This window comes from Lepisma saccharinum, chromosome 24, assembly GCF_977018435.1.
Source record: "Lepisma saccharinum chromosome 24, izLepSacc3.1, whole genome shotgun sequence".
NCBI classification, from domain to species: Eukaryota; Metazoa; Arthropoda; class Insecta; order Zygentoma; family Lepismatidae; genus Lepisma; species Lepisma saccharinum.
The window spans coordinates 37,719,424-37,733,605 of NC_139252.1; the positions used below are offsets into that span (position 1 = coordinate 37,719,424).

Sequence of the window (14,182 nt, forward strand, 5' to 3'; positions counted from 1 at the left end):
TAAATTGTTGCACTTAAGAAGCTTAAAAGCTTGACATTTTTACTTTATTTAATCGAGTAACGTACGTATTCCCCCAAAATGTACTAACTTTGAAAATTATTGTAATAAAACACAGGTAATTTTAACTTAACCTTAGCAGTTGCCATGAAAAGTTTCGTGCAGGCCTACTTTTCGCGAAGTGTACAACTTTATAGAATTAATCTTATATTTTTGTTGTTGTTCCTGTCTAATTATGTTACGTATAATAAGTACAGTGGTATCCATGAATATTACCGTGCAAATTGTCCATGACTATTTTCATTAATTTTTCTCTTATATCCTATTTCTATGTATGCTGGTGCAGAAGTTGCCAACAGCTTGTTTTGAGTTTTCCTTAAATTCTTGTAGTTCTTATTGGGTCAAATAAAGTGCACGAACATGATGATGGACAATTTGTACAGTAATACCGTCCCACTTTACCCGTCAGTATATTCAATTTATCCGAAGCCAGAAACTTTATTGCTTATGCAGTGGAAAGAAACTGACGGCAAATGCGCGTTTGTGTACTCGACTAAGTATGTTCAGTTGTCTGCCATGTACATACTGGCGTAGCAAGGAGAGGTGTGGGAGAAATATATGGACAAAAGTTAATTTTTATGTTCATTCAGAAAAGAGTGATCACTATGCTTCGATTAGTTAGCTATGCATTTTGCATATAACATATGCAAATACATATTTTCAGTGTCTTCAGGATATATTGCATATTTTACCGATTTTTTTCTTACAAATGCATATTCTGATGTTTCTGTCTGAAAACTTGTAATTCCCTTTCCTTTGGAGCAATTCAGAAACATGATCCAGTATGTGTTCGCGAAGAATTATGGCTACAAGCTCCTAAAGGACATTTGCTCTATTCAGGAAGGGAAACATAATGTGGACGGTATTCCAAGTGATCTGCACGTTTCCGATTTGTTGAAATTATAACATGCGTCTATTGCTCCTTGTGAGTGGAGAGAGTGTTCTCAAAGTATAAAAGTATTCTCGTGGATAACAGGCATAAGTTTACTTTTGAGCATCTGAAGCAATACGTAGTTATTAAGTGCAATAGTAACCTTTCATGCTGAGTAGAATGAGAGACAGCTGGTGAAATTCCACCTTCTGCTAATCGTGACGTCCAGTCAGAAACAGTTAGTGGACTTACATATATAAAAGCCATGTGTGAAATATGGTCAATTGTCAATAAGGTAAGCCAAACCATATTTTTTTACTTATGTAAACAGTGGAATTAATAAATAGTTACAAGCTATGGCTAAATTTTCTGAGTTTGATGTAAATTTCTAAAAATCATAAATGCATATTTTGATCATTTAAAGAGTATATTTGCATCCTTATATAAAGGTTTTTAGTGCATAACTATCCGAAGCCTAGTGATCACGATGTGGGAAGATAATTCCCACCCGGAGCAGAATAAATGTTTACGTGGGTCACTGAGGAAATCGAATGTAAGGAAGAGTGTTGCAATTGACCTTAATATACACTCACCGGCAATAAAAGTGGGACACCTAGATCCTGACATACTCACTTCCCTGCAACACGTTATGCGTGTTGCCTAAGTCTACGGCGGTGGTAGAAGTTGACATTGAAAAATTGTTATTAAAATCCACTTATTTCCTTAGAGTTAGGCAACCCACACAACACCATGCAGGGAAGCGAGTATTTCAGTTATCTAGGTGTCCCACTTTTATTGCCGGTGACTGTACAGTGCAGACAATATCGGCGATTGTGAACCAAAACTGAGAAAGCAAGGACAGTTGATAGACAAGGCTTAGTATTAAGAGGCCATCGTATGGGGGTATAAAGGGGGGAGCAACTGACCCCTAACCGCCGTCACTGAGTACAGGATCATCAAATATGACCTATGGGCACCATGCCTTTAACAATAGATCAAAAAGATAATAATTTGATCTTAAGAGAATATCACAATCAAGATTTCTTAAATTGGTTCCAAAAGAATGAAGGCTAATGAATAAAATGAAAGAATCGAAAATTCTATATTAAATGCTCTGTAGAGACAACAATACATTAACCGTGATAATAATTCATAATCAGTTATTATTATTTTGATAATATTTTGCTGTATGTCTGAAGAATTTGAATCCATTCACATTGAGATTTCAAATGTAAAGAATGGATTGGGGCCTCGCATTCTAATCTCGCCCAGGGCTTTGCGGTATGTTGTTACGCCAATGAGTGCAACACTAGTGCTTAGATTTCGTATTCGTTTTGTTAATAAATTAACCTTCTACCGTCCTTATATCATCACTAAGAAAACAATCCATTATAGCCCATTGATACATACTTAAAACCAGTGATGTGCGTCTACGTGTAAACAAAGATAGTCTATTTTATACACGTAGACTATTTTATACACGCAGATAACGTAATCTATGTAAACAACAAGACGAAAGGTGAAAACTTAGCTAAGCGCGCTGTAGAAGTAAAACAAAGTTATACTGCGTATCAGTTGCTAATGTGTGAGAAAAACCTTTCATACTTTTCCTTTCAATTCCGAACAATTTCTCACCTAGGAAAAAAGCCTAACATAAGAAATATTTTAGTGTTTTGTGGGAATAGAACTACTTTTGCCTCACGGCTGCCATCTGTTTTTTTTTTTTCATACGATGTATTTTCTTTCGAAGTTGGTAGAAGAGAAGAGAGAAATTTTGTTGTAAATAAGATTCTTGTCAGTTCGATAGGGACATGAAAATGTCACTTTCCTTTCATGAAAGCCTTTAAAATTATTTCTAATGCACTTTCGATTGTCTACGTAGTCTACGTAAACTACAACCAAATGTAATGTACCTGTAGATTACGTGTATACAACGCATGTAGACGTAAACATATAGTGTACGTATACGGCATATCACTGCTTAAAACTTGCTATACGTATAACAACCTTGAACTTTTATCTTTTTTAAAGAAATAATATTTTTAGCTCCAGGAAAATGGTATCAACTTTGAAAGAAGCTTTCGGGTCATATTTTTATTATCATTTTCTACAGGCATGTAAAGTGAGTTCACTTTTCCGTGAAAATCTAAGTTACTCTCAATTTTATTCTCAAAATTGTCACCTTCCCGTAATCCTTAATTAACTCTGGGAAACCATTTTCAGGAAACCTTTTCCTCTGTCTCTTTTTTAAAAGCATTTTAGACACTTCTAGGCAATTTTAGGCTAAATAGAATTTAGGCATTGATTGCTAACGTTCTAAAACGTACTACTGTATTGAAAGTTTACGAAGTGAAATGAAATAGACGCTTCAGCCAAATTATTGATCTACTATGCAGTAGCTAGACACATCTACAGCAACTTGGATATATATGCTAACGGCACCAAACCTAACCTACACTTATGCATATACGAGGGTAAGTCAGTAAACAGGTCAAAAATGTTTATTTAAAAAAAAATACTAAGAACGATACTCACTCGAACACCGTTTTCTTCAACATAATTTACACCAATATTAATACACTTATACAATCGCTTCATCAGTGGCTCAAAACCTGCTGAATAAATGTCTTCCGGCTGCTGTCCCAGCCACAGTTGCATCTTCCGTTCAAAATCATCATCCGCGAAAATTTTGTGGAAATCTATCGACCCAGTTGATAACAGTTATCACCCAGTTACGTGACAAATACTTCTCACCGTAAAGAGGAAACATTTCCTCGTCAATATCCTTTGCAGGAAATCCTTTTGCCCACAAAAACGCACAACAGCATGCTGCTCTTCTAACGTACACTATTCGGGCACGGTCGTCATTTTTAAACTGAACTTTCCATGCGTACGTCTGCTATCTAGCAACTGCTGACTGAAACTCACCAATCTGGATTATGCTGCCATCCAACGACACCTTTAGAAAGTAAAGGTGTCCCACATATTCTCAGTTATCTCACATACGTTTGTGACCTATTTGCTGATTTCCCCTCCTAGTAGCAAATGTAAACTTGTGAGTATGTTAGGCAGGTTAGGCTCTGTCTTGCAAGCAGATATTACCAACTATCTCGAAGACAAAACTATAATTTTCTCATCTATAATATTCCAAGACCGTTATGCAATTAGTCAATTGCTTACGCATTTGTAGTTCCCTTGAATCGAGACTCCTTGAGAAATATTATTGTGGATTTTATTTCGAAATTTATTTTTTCCCTGCTTTGTTAGGCAACCGTACCTGCACCAAAGTTTAATAGGTTGCTTGCGTGCTAGGATAATGATTGAGCACCTTTGTCAGGGCGTTCAGTTTCGATGCTGTTTAATCGCTCCGGTGTTCCTTTCGGCAACCTAGCAGCGGTGTAGATAAAGGTTACATAAGCATTAGGCAAACTCTTTCCAGGAAACTAGGGGAAACCGATCGAAACGTTATGGTAGTATATTTTAGGGAACTAATAAGGACACGTACTAGTTATTACTTTAAAATTATAACAATGGGTTTCCGTAAAGAAGCTAATGTTCTTTAAGCATATTAAGTCACTTCATTAAAACTACCTAGTACATATTAAAGCATGAATTGACGGAGTTCTGCCTTCTTCTGACTGAATCCTCTAAAACCATATAGCGCTCCTCCTTCCACAAGCGTCTTGCATAGTAAGAGGGATTTCTAATTTGACTTAAAATCATTATACGTTTGCCTTTCTCGTAGTCGGTAGGGTGTCTGACTGCCACGCGGTAGACCTGGGTTTAATTCTCGAGATGTGTGATCTAAAGTCGGAATGTTTTCGGTCTTGTCCCCGCATGAAGTGGCTCTGGTGCTCACCGAGCCTCAAATTAATGGGTATCTGGGGAGGGGGTAGAGGTGGCCGGAGCGTGGTGCTGATCATATCACCTCCGGAATGGCCGAGATCGAGAATGTGGCCCTATCCCCATATACCCTAAATGTGCCTTCATTGCACGATGCACGGAAAATTTTACCATATCTTTACCTCGTAATAACTTTTGAAGAAATATATTATAAACAAAGATTAGGTAATGATAACTTAATAAGGTGAATACCAACTGTCAAATCAGACCTTTTAAGTAGTTGTGTATGAATATTGTTCATAACTTTTAGACTCTCAACCTCTCACGCTGTGTGTGTGTGCTCGAGCGCGTTTAATGGCCAGCTCTCGATCTCGACCCGGAAGTTCCCAGGTTCCCTTCCAAGTGCGGGCATATCTATTCTTTGTGAGTGATCATTGGCTACCCCGATGTAGTGGCGGAAATGTCGTCGTCTTCTAATAAAGGGGTCCATGGTTCGATTCCCAGTGAAGGCACATGGTGGTTCGGATCCCACTTTAAACTGTAGGTCCACTCACGATTAGCCTATCTAAGCATATTTGTGAATGTGTCTTTATCATTTTCATCTAATCATCGGTACAATCCCATCGTCGCGATTACCCAAAAGTGGAAAAAGAAGTGACGTGAATTAACAAATGACACACATAATGAATCACACACACACATACTCTTTCTCTCTCTCTCTCACGCACATACTCGCGTGTGCATGCTAACCTTTAAATAATCTCAACTCACTAGTCCCGTATTGAGAAATTTTCACAGTTACTTATATGGCAGCATTCGTTCACATAATGATAGAGGTACGAAATAAGGAAGGGATATAAAACATAATAGAAACAGATAGACGGAGGTAGGAAGGAAGATACAAAAGGAGAAGGGGAAACAGTGACGATAGAAAGAGGTACGGTTAGGTAGATAGATAAAGAGAGAAAGTAAGATAGAGACATTGAGAAACAAAATAAAATCAGCATCCATTACTACCCAAGGAAAGAGATTCCGCCTGAAAATATATAGTTCACCCGTGAACCACCCAAACGAAATTCTTTAGGAACGTCACTGGTAGTTAGCATGTATAACCTGATCAGTATTAACGCTCTATATATACGTGCATGATTTATTAGGCCACCTTAATGACTGTGTGCTTTCAGTGTCCTACTGAAGATCTCACAACCAGTGATGTGCCGTAGACTATAAGTTTACGTCTACATACGTTGTCTACACGTAATCTACGCGTAGATTACCTTGGGTTGTAGTTTACATAGACTACGTAGACAATCTAGAGTGCATTAAAATTAATTTTCAAGGCTTTCATGAAAGGAAAATGACATTTTCAACTGTATTGGTTCCTATCGAAATGAAAATAATCCAATTTACAACAAAATTTCTCTTCTCTTCTATTATCAACTATGAAGATAAATAGTATGCAAAAAACAACAACAGATGGCAGACCACAGTACGAGTGGTCTTTTCCCCATAAAACACTAGAATATTTCCTACATTAGGTTTCTTCCTAGGTGAGAAACTGTTCGAATTTGGAAGAAAGAGTATGAAAAATTCTTCTTACACGTCAGCAACTGATACGCAGTATAATTTTCTATTTATTCCACGGCGCCCTTTGCTCAGTTATCACCTTTCGCCATGTTCTTTACATGGATTATGTAATCTACGTGTATAAAATAGTCTACGTGTAGAATGTAGACTATCGTTGTTTACGAGTAGACGCACATCACTGCTCACAACTAAAGATTCGAAGTTCATAGGGTTTATCATCATTTGTGATCATAGTTGCGATAAACAAAAAGTGTCGCAAAAGCGGCGCGAATATGAAAAGAAAGTTAATTAGTTTTAACATATAGATGTAATATATGTAAGATCAGTCTCGTTGTTGCGATAGGAGGCTGAGTTGTCCTTAGAGCGCGTTTAGTGTAAGTTCCAGCCGCAACAAACAGAGATCGAACTCTTTCTTCTAGCTTAAGTCTAAAAACCACTTCATTGGAAACCTACATCTGTAATAAAGAGACAAAAAAGATAGCAATGTTCGTAAAATATAAACGATTTGACATTTTCGCTATGTTTGCAGATTTCATAATCAGTTTCCTGTATAATCGGATGCTAAACAAGAGGTTCCCATGAAACAATTATGCGAATGGTTGCTTACCTGTGACGTGAAGCGACCGACGGCCTATCACACTCCAATTACTCTCCCGTGCGGGACGAGAGAGGGACAGAGAAGTAGAAAGGTTTGAAGCGTACCGCGCGGGTTAGGTCACTGATCGAAGCAGACACTCGATTCTCGCAGGTTCGCTCGCACTCTGAGGGGCCACCGCCGCGTCCCCAAAGTTTTAAGCAGCGGGAGGAGCCTTCCGGGTGTCGAAGCCAGTGCGCCGACTCCAGAGCCCTCGACGGTAATCTTAGTGCACGTGGATAGACATCGTGGTCATTGCACAAAAAGAATTACCAAGAGCGCATTGGTATAGATTTCAGAGCATTGAACACTGTCGGTGAGCCTCTTCGATGTTGTAGTGGTAACATCCTCGCTTCGTAACCAAAGGGGCACGGGTTCAATTCGACTCGATTTGATTTTTAATTATTTACCGTCGCTTTGAGGCCACTTTTGGCTAATCGCGACGATGAGAATGAGTGATGAAAATTAAATTGATGATCGCAAAGAACACCCAGGCGGGGATTCGAACCCGGGACACCTGGCTAACCACTCCGTCACGGAGTTCGGTTAAGGTTCGATATATATAGTGCTTCGGGTTCCATTGTAAACTGTAAGTTCATTCCCGATTAGCCTTTTGAGCATAAAATGGACTTAAAACTCAAATAAAAATTTAGCATCGTCGGCTTGATTGATGTTTATTTGTACTGTTAGGTTAGACTCGAGGCTTTCGTCTCATCTCCTGTATTAGGATATCTGTATCGGGTTCCTCGATAGCGTAGTGGGAATGCTGTCGCCTTGTAATGAAGGGTTCCCGGGTTCGATCCATTCTCTCTCTATCACTCTCTATCTCTCTTTCATTTCCCTTTATCTATTTGAGAGAGAGAGATGAACAAAGGGAGAGAGATAGAGAACATAGAGAGAAAAAGGGGAAACAGAGAATAGAGAGAGACGGGAGAGAAATAGAAAGAGAGAAAGAGAAAATAGGAAACACGCCACCACCTATACTGTTCTCGACAACAATCTCTCTCTCTCTCTCTCTCTTTCTTCTCTCTTTCCCCTTTTTATTTATTTATTTATTTATTTAAAGACATGACACTACAGGCAAATGCCCATTTAGAGTGTCTTGTATTATAACACTGTTTGGTACACAAAATATGCAATCAGAAGAATTCAAAAAGTACAATAATATGATAATATGTGTTCATCTCTCTCTCTCTCTCTCTCTCTCTCTCTCTCTCTCCCTCCCTTTGTTCATCTCTCTCTCTCCCTTTCTTCATCTCTCTCTCTCTAAAAGCGAGAGGGAAATGAAAGAAAGAAGGAGAGAGAGAGAGAAAAATGAACAAAGGGAGAGAGAAAGGAAGAGAGAGAGATGAACAAAGGGAGAGAGAGAGGAAGATAGAGAGAGAGAGGGAGATAGAGAGAGAGAGAGATGAACAAAGGGAGAGAGAGAGTAAGAGAGAGAGAGATGAAGAAAGGGAGAGAGAGGAATATAGAGAGTGAGTGAGAGAGATGAACAAAGGGAGAGAGAGAGGAAGAAAGAGAGAGAGATAAACATGGAGAGAAAAAGGGGAAAGAGAGAGAGAGATAGAGAAAGAAAAGAGGGAACACGCCACCACCTATACTGTTCTCGACCACAATCTCTCTCTCTCTCTTTCTCTCTCTCTCTCTCTCTCTCTAAAAAAAATACACCCCCTCTCACCCCCACCCCAATCTCTTTCTCTCTATCTCTTCTCTCCCATCTCACCCCTTCTTTCCTTTCTCTCTCTCTCTCTCTCATCTCTGTTTCTCTCTCTTTCTCTATCTCTCACTCTCTCTGCACCCCTAGACTGTCCTATCTCTCCTCCTTCCTTCTCTCTCCCTCATCCTCCGCCTTTTCCCCTTCTCCTCTCGCTTCCTCTCTCTCACGGTAGAGGCGCTGTGGTTAAGATCCCATTTCAACCTGCAGGTCAAGTTCCATTTTGCCTAACTGAGCATAAAGTAGACTTACGAAAACAAACGTCTCATTATTGTACTAATAGCTACAAATACATAAGATTTACTTAGAAAAATATAAATTACCAAATATTGTTCCAGGTTTCAGGTTTGAGTACTACTTTGGACATTAGAGCGCTCTTCCGCAATACTGTGGGCATAGGCGTGCGCAGATCAATTTATTTGGGGCTGCCTAAGAGGAATTTCAATTGCCTATCTGAACAATGTTGGCCTAATTGTCGTAACTTAATGTACCTTTTTCACAGAAACTATTACGTATATGAAGATGAAATTTTCACATTATAGTCTATGAGTATGTGTTTTCACTTGAGCACAGGTTTTCATATTATTGTGACAATATTTATATTATTCAAATAATGAGAGTAAACAATCAATTTTTTTATTGAACCACTATTATTATTATTATTATTATTATTATCAGTTTATTAATTGCACACAGTTCTTCCATAAATCGGTTTTAATTTCTTTTTCTTGTTGGTGTGGTTTCGATTTCTACTGCTATCTTCTTGTTTTATATAAATATAAATAAACAAATAAGCCTTGTGGGAATGAAGAATGTTGATTAGGTAGCAATCGGGGATGTTCTCGGGAGAGAGATAAGTTCGGGCCCATTTGTGGAGGAGCACCTTGCGATTTATAAATTAAGAAACATATTTACTGTGATTATTGATTAGCTAATACTGGGTGTTCTTTAAGTCCCGGTACCATTAGAAATGTAATGTACATTGTAATGGTACTGGGACTTTTTGAACACCCTGTACATTGTTTTGGAGCGACAAAGAAAAGGCATGTCAAATGAAATGGAACTCCTTACTTTTTACCGCTGATATTATTTTTATTATTTTAATGGTAGCTTCTACATTTTTTTAGAATTTTTGAGGACATATTTTTGGTGCCCAGTCATCCCTGGCACCCGCCGTGCGCACGCTTATGAAGGTGTGTTGACCACACTTGTCAACTAATGTCTGCGACATGTCACAAATCTCAAAGACAAGTACAGTGGTATCTTTGTTCTTAACACAAAGGTTTTGATGCAACTGATTATATTTTTCAGTCACGATGAAAATCTGAAACGTTGCTGCATAAACTTTTATCACTGTTTTATTGTATTGAAATAAAAAAGGTTACTGAAGCTCGTCAAAGGTCAAGTAGATATTTTGAGACATTTTTTGTACTAAGTGTGCAATAAAACACTTCTTCCTTTTTACATGAATGACATCAAAGCACCTTGACTTACGATATGTCAAATTGCATGCGAATGTATTCAAAGCATAATAATATGGATCTTTATCACAATAACTACATACTAAACAAGTTTCTGCGTCCATAGCAGATACGACGAAGGTATCAATGATAATATAATTGCTGAACGGACACAAGAAAGTTTCAAATTTCAAACTTAACAAGTTGTATATATTATGAAATGGTGTATTTTGTATTGGTCATCATGTCCAATAGTAGTTAATTTCAGCGGTAGATGGCTCTGAAAAGAAGTGTCATAGATGTAATAAGATGTAAGGAGTTTAAATAGTTCTTCTTCAAGAATTAGCAATAGAATGAGGTACGCTATTATGCCAGTCAAGATAATGAAAGCAAATGAACTGCATTTAACAAGCCTGTGTAACTTTTCTTGCACACGTTTGAGCACTTCATACTTTTACTTCAGGCTAGTTAGTAATATACTTAAAGCCATTTTCATTGAGCAACATTACTATTGCTGTCAGTTGTCTTGTTGTCAGTAAATCGTCAAATTACCACCCCTAACAGTAACAGGATTGTAAGAAGGCATTGACAAAGAAGAAAGAATGTACCGGAAGACCACGGGAACACCAACTGATGTATTTCAATATCTGACATTTCGAATAAAACATCGACTGCTCCCTTGAACTTGACCGGGTACATCATGGATTTTATCCTTTATCTTGCTCATACTATCAGATTAAAAATTATGGACACTCGAGTTTTGACTCCGATTAAAAATTAACCAGTAGACCTATGTAAAAATAAGTTACATGAAGATTTAGCTTATTCAATTTTGCGTTAAGCTATGTAACTAAATTCTTTTTCGAGTATGGCTTCGATTTTTTAATCGTCGTGAGAACAAAGAAGTGCAGTTTTTTTAATTTTCAAAATGACCGATCTCTTTGAACTTCTATAAATAGAAAAAACTTGTGGTTCGATTGTGATGGAATTTAAATACAGTGCAGTTGTTAATTTTCAGATTTTTAAATCGGCCAAAAAAAGTCCTTATGAATTTTGTGACACAACTTTTTCTTAGTGTTGAATAGTCATACATATACGATTTTGGTCTTGCTTTGAAGCTCTGTTTTTAAAACCCATCCGTATCGAATCACATTACGAAACCGATTTTACACAGATTATTATTCAGGGGAGTAAGCATACAAGTTAAAGGTGACGACACCGCTCGCAGTAACAGCCCACAGTTTCCACGGTTCAACGAACATTCGCTGCATTGGCAGCACGTGCGGTGTTGCTATATTCAACACACATATTTGCTCCGTGATCCACGGGATCAAAGACGTGTATTATTTCCGCTCCACCATTGCAGTGTTAAATACTGATGGCTCCAATGTGACACTGAAGACTCGATCTACGCCAAAATCATGCCAATTTCATTGGTAACGCAAAACGTTCCTCGCGCAACAAGTACCGATGTTACGGTTCCCTTGTGACGGTAGATGCGCAATCGATCTCCCGTCAGAACTTCACCCTTTGCTCGGTGATGCAAAACGTTCTCGCAGAAGCTGAAAAACCCTGGAAAATATCCGTTTACTCGTGGTTTCATGTTGCTGTCGAAATTGTTTCGTATTTAACACCCACCATAGTTATCTTTTGGATACAATTTTGGAAAATTTGCGCATTGTACATGAATAAACATGTTATTTTTTTTCTTTTTGATGGATGTCGTCAATATTTTTTTTGTTTTTAAGCATAAAAGGAGCTTTAAATTCGCGAAAATAGGCCATAATTCGCATCTTGTACCAAATTCGCGTAATTTCGAATGGAGAAAATGTATTTACATGTCACAGCACATACATAAGTACTTGGTTGCAGGAATCAACATTTTACGACATTATTGCATTTGTGAAAATTCAAGGTCCCTAATTATGAGCTTCACTGTTACGATCAATGTATTCATGAAACTAGTTACATGGTTTTGTTTACATAAACTTTGTTCTTACAGCGAATGCAGAATAGGTTCGAAATATGGTCAAACACGGATATGGCATTGCCCTTGTCCCATCATGCAACCCATAGGTAGAAGAACGAGGTGAAATGACTGAAACGAAAAGATTGTGAGGTAAATTTACTAATTAGAACATTAGAAATGATGTGTAAACATACTTTGAGAGCGAGCATAATTTAGACTTGTCGCGAGTAACTCACTCCCCAGGCATTTCACACGGATATCGTTTAATCTTTGGCGCTAACCAAAGCCCTCTTAATCTCAGCAGGCAAAATATTTTTCTTCCGCTTGGCGATGAAAAAATAACCGCCCCCCTTCCCCCTCTCGTTCCCTGCCGGCGACGTAACATAAAGGATGCCCGTGGCTTATTGCTTCGCCAAAAAAATTAAGTTACGAACCTCGGACAGATTGCCGTGAAGCACTTCTTAAGAAAACGTTTCTTCATGCCTGGAAGGGGGATCCCCTCTCCCCTTGCACTGCAGCCAACTGGCATGTTTTCAACTTGAGAATTGTCTGATAAGTAGATAATAAATGTACTTCTGAGGCCAACTTTGATTTCTTGACCAAACGACCACAAAAAGTTAAAAAACTCACTTTCTCTCCCCGTTCCGCGCCTCATTTATTGCGCTGACGACGTTTCACGGGGGCAAAAAGGCAGTGATGAGTGAAAGATGAGCTCTCGTTCTCTCATCCTCCTCATCTTTCTCATCTTTCTCGTTGTTCTCTCATTCTCTTTTTATTCTCCTCTCATCCTCTTATATTTTTTTTTATTCTCTCATTTTTTTATTCTCTTATTTTCTTATTTTTTGAAAGATGAGTGCATCTTATCGTAATTTTCCAAGTCTGGGACCAAATGTTTATATATCGTGACCTACGTAAACCTCTCCTCTCATTCTCTCATTCTCTCATTCTCTCATTTTTTGAAAGATGAGTGCACTTTATCGTAATTTTCCAAGTTTGGGACCAAATGTTTATATATTGTGACCTACGTAAACCTCTTCTCTTATCCTCTTATTCTCTCAATCTCTCAATCTCTCAATCTCTCAATCTCTCATTCTCTCATTCTCTCATTCTCTCTACCTTTAGAATATTGTCGTCAACATTTTAGAGAGATGAAGTTGGAGTGCTGGAATCAACGGGGCCAAATGTTTATATATATCGTGATCTTCGTAAACCTCTTCTCTCATCCTCTTATTCTCTCAATCTCTCAATCTCTCATTCTCTCATTCTCTCTACCTTTAGAATATTGTCGTCAACATTTTAGAGAGATGAAGTTGGAGTGCTGGAATCAACGGGGCCAAATGTTTATATATATCGTGATCTTCGTAAACCTCTTCTCTCATCCTCTTATTCTCTCAATCTCTCAATCTCTCATTCTCTCATTCTCTCTACCTTTAGAATATTGTCGTCAACATTTTAGAGAGATGAAGTTGGAGTGCTGGAATCAACGGGGCCAAATGTTTATATATATCGTGATCTTCGTAAACCTCTTCTCTCGGGGAGGGAACGATGTACCACACACACACACACACACACACACACACACACACACACACACACACACACACACACACACACGCGCGTATGCCTCTTATTATTTTCCGTATTGTAACGCAAACAAACAAACAAAATAATAATTGTTGTTTTTTTAGAATACCTGGCCCCTAACCCGCCAGGGTGCGTGGTGCCCAACCCAAAAAAGGTTCTAACGGCTACGGCTCTAGATAACCGCACCTCTGTAGGGTTTCACGTGTTTTTTTTTTTCCCCCAAACTTCCATGAAACCCTACAGAGGACCTCCGTAATGCATGCAACGTGTACTAACGACTCTAGTGTTATTTGATGTTGTGATATTTTTGGATATAGAGTTTTATTGTGAGATATAGATAAAAATAATTATGTTTATTATAATATTTTCTTGATGAAGATGGAGAATATGTGCGTGTTACAAATAAAGTTGCATGCTTTTTTTTTTTCTAGTGTGTGTGTATGTGTTTTTGATGTTTCGACAG

At 38.1% G+C, this 14,182-nt stretch overlaps 1 protein-coding gene across 2 annotated transcripts in view; it reads right to left on the reverse strand.

The window, feature by feature from the left end:
• Scp2 (Sarcoplasmic calcium-binding protein 2) overlaps positions 1-14,182 on the reverse strand; it is a 411,658-nt gene that overhangs the window by 306,903 nt on the left and 90,573 nt on the right. Inside the window, exon 1 of one of the 2 annotated variants that reach the window (XM_083110732.1) lies at positions 6,966-7,108. The exons of the other annotated variant lie outside the window; for it this stretch is intronic. The gene's annotated coding sequence lies outside the window, so the exon portion shown is untranslated. Of the gene's footprint in view, positions 1-6,965; positions 7,109-14,182 lie in introns of those variants that run through there. 2 annotated transcript variants of the gene reach the window in all.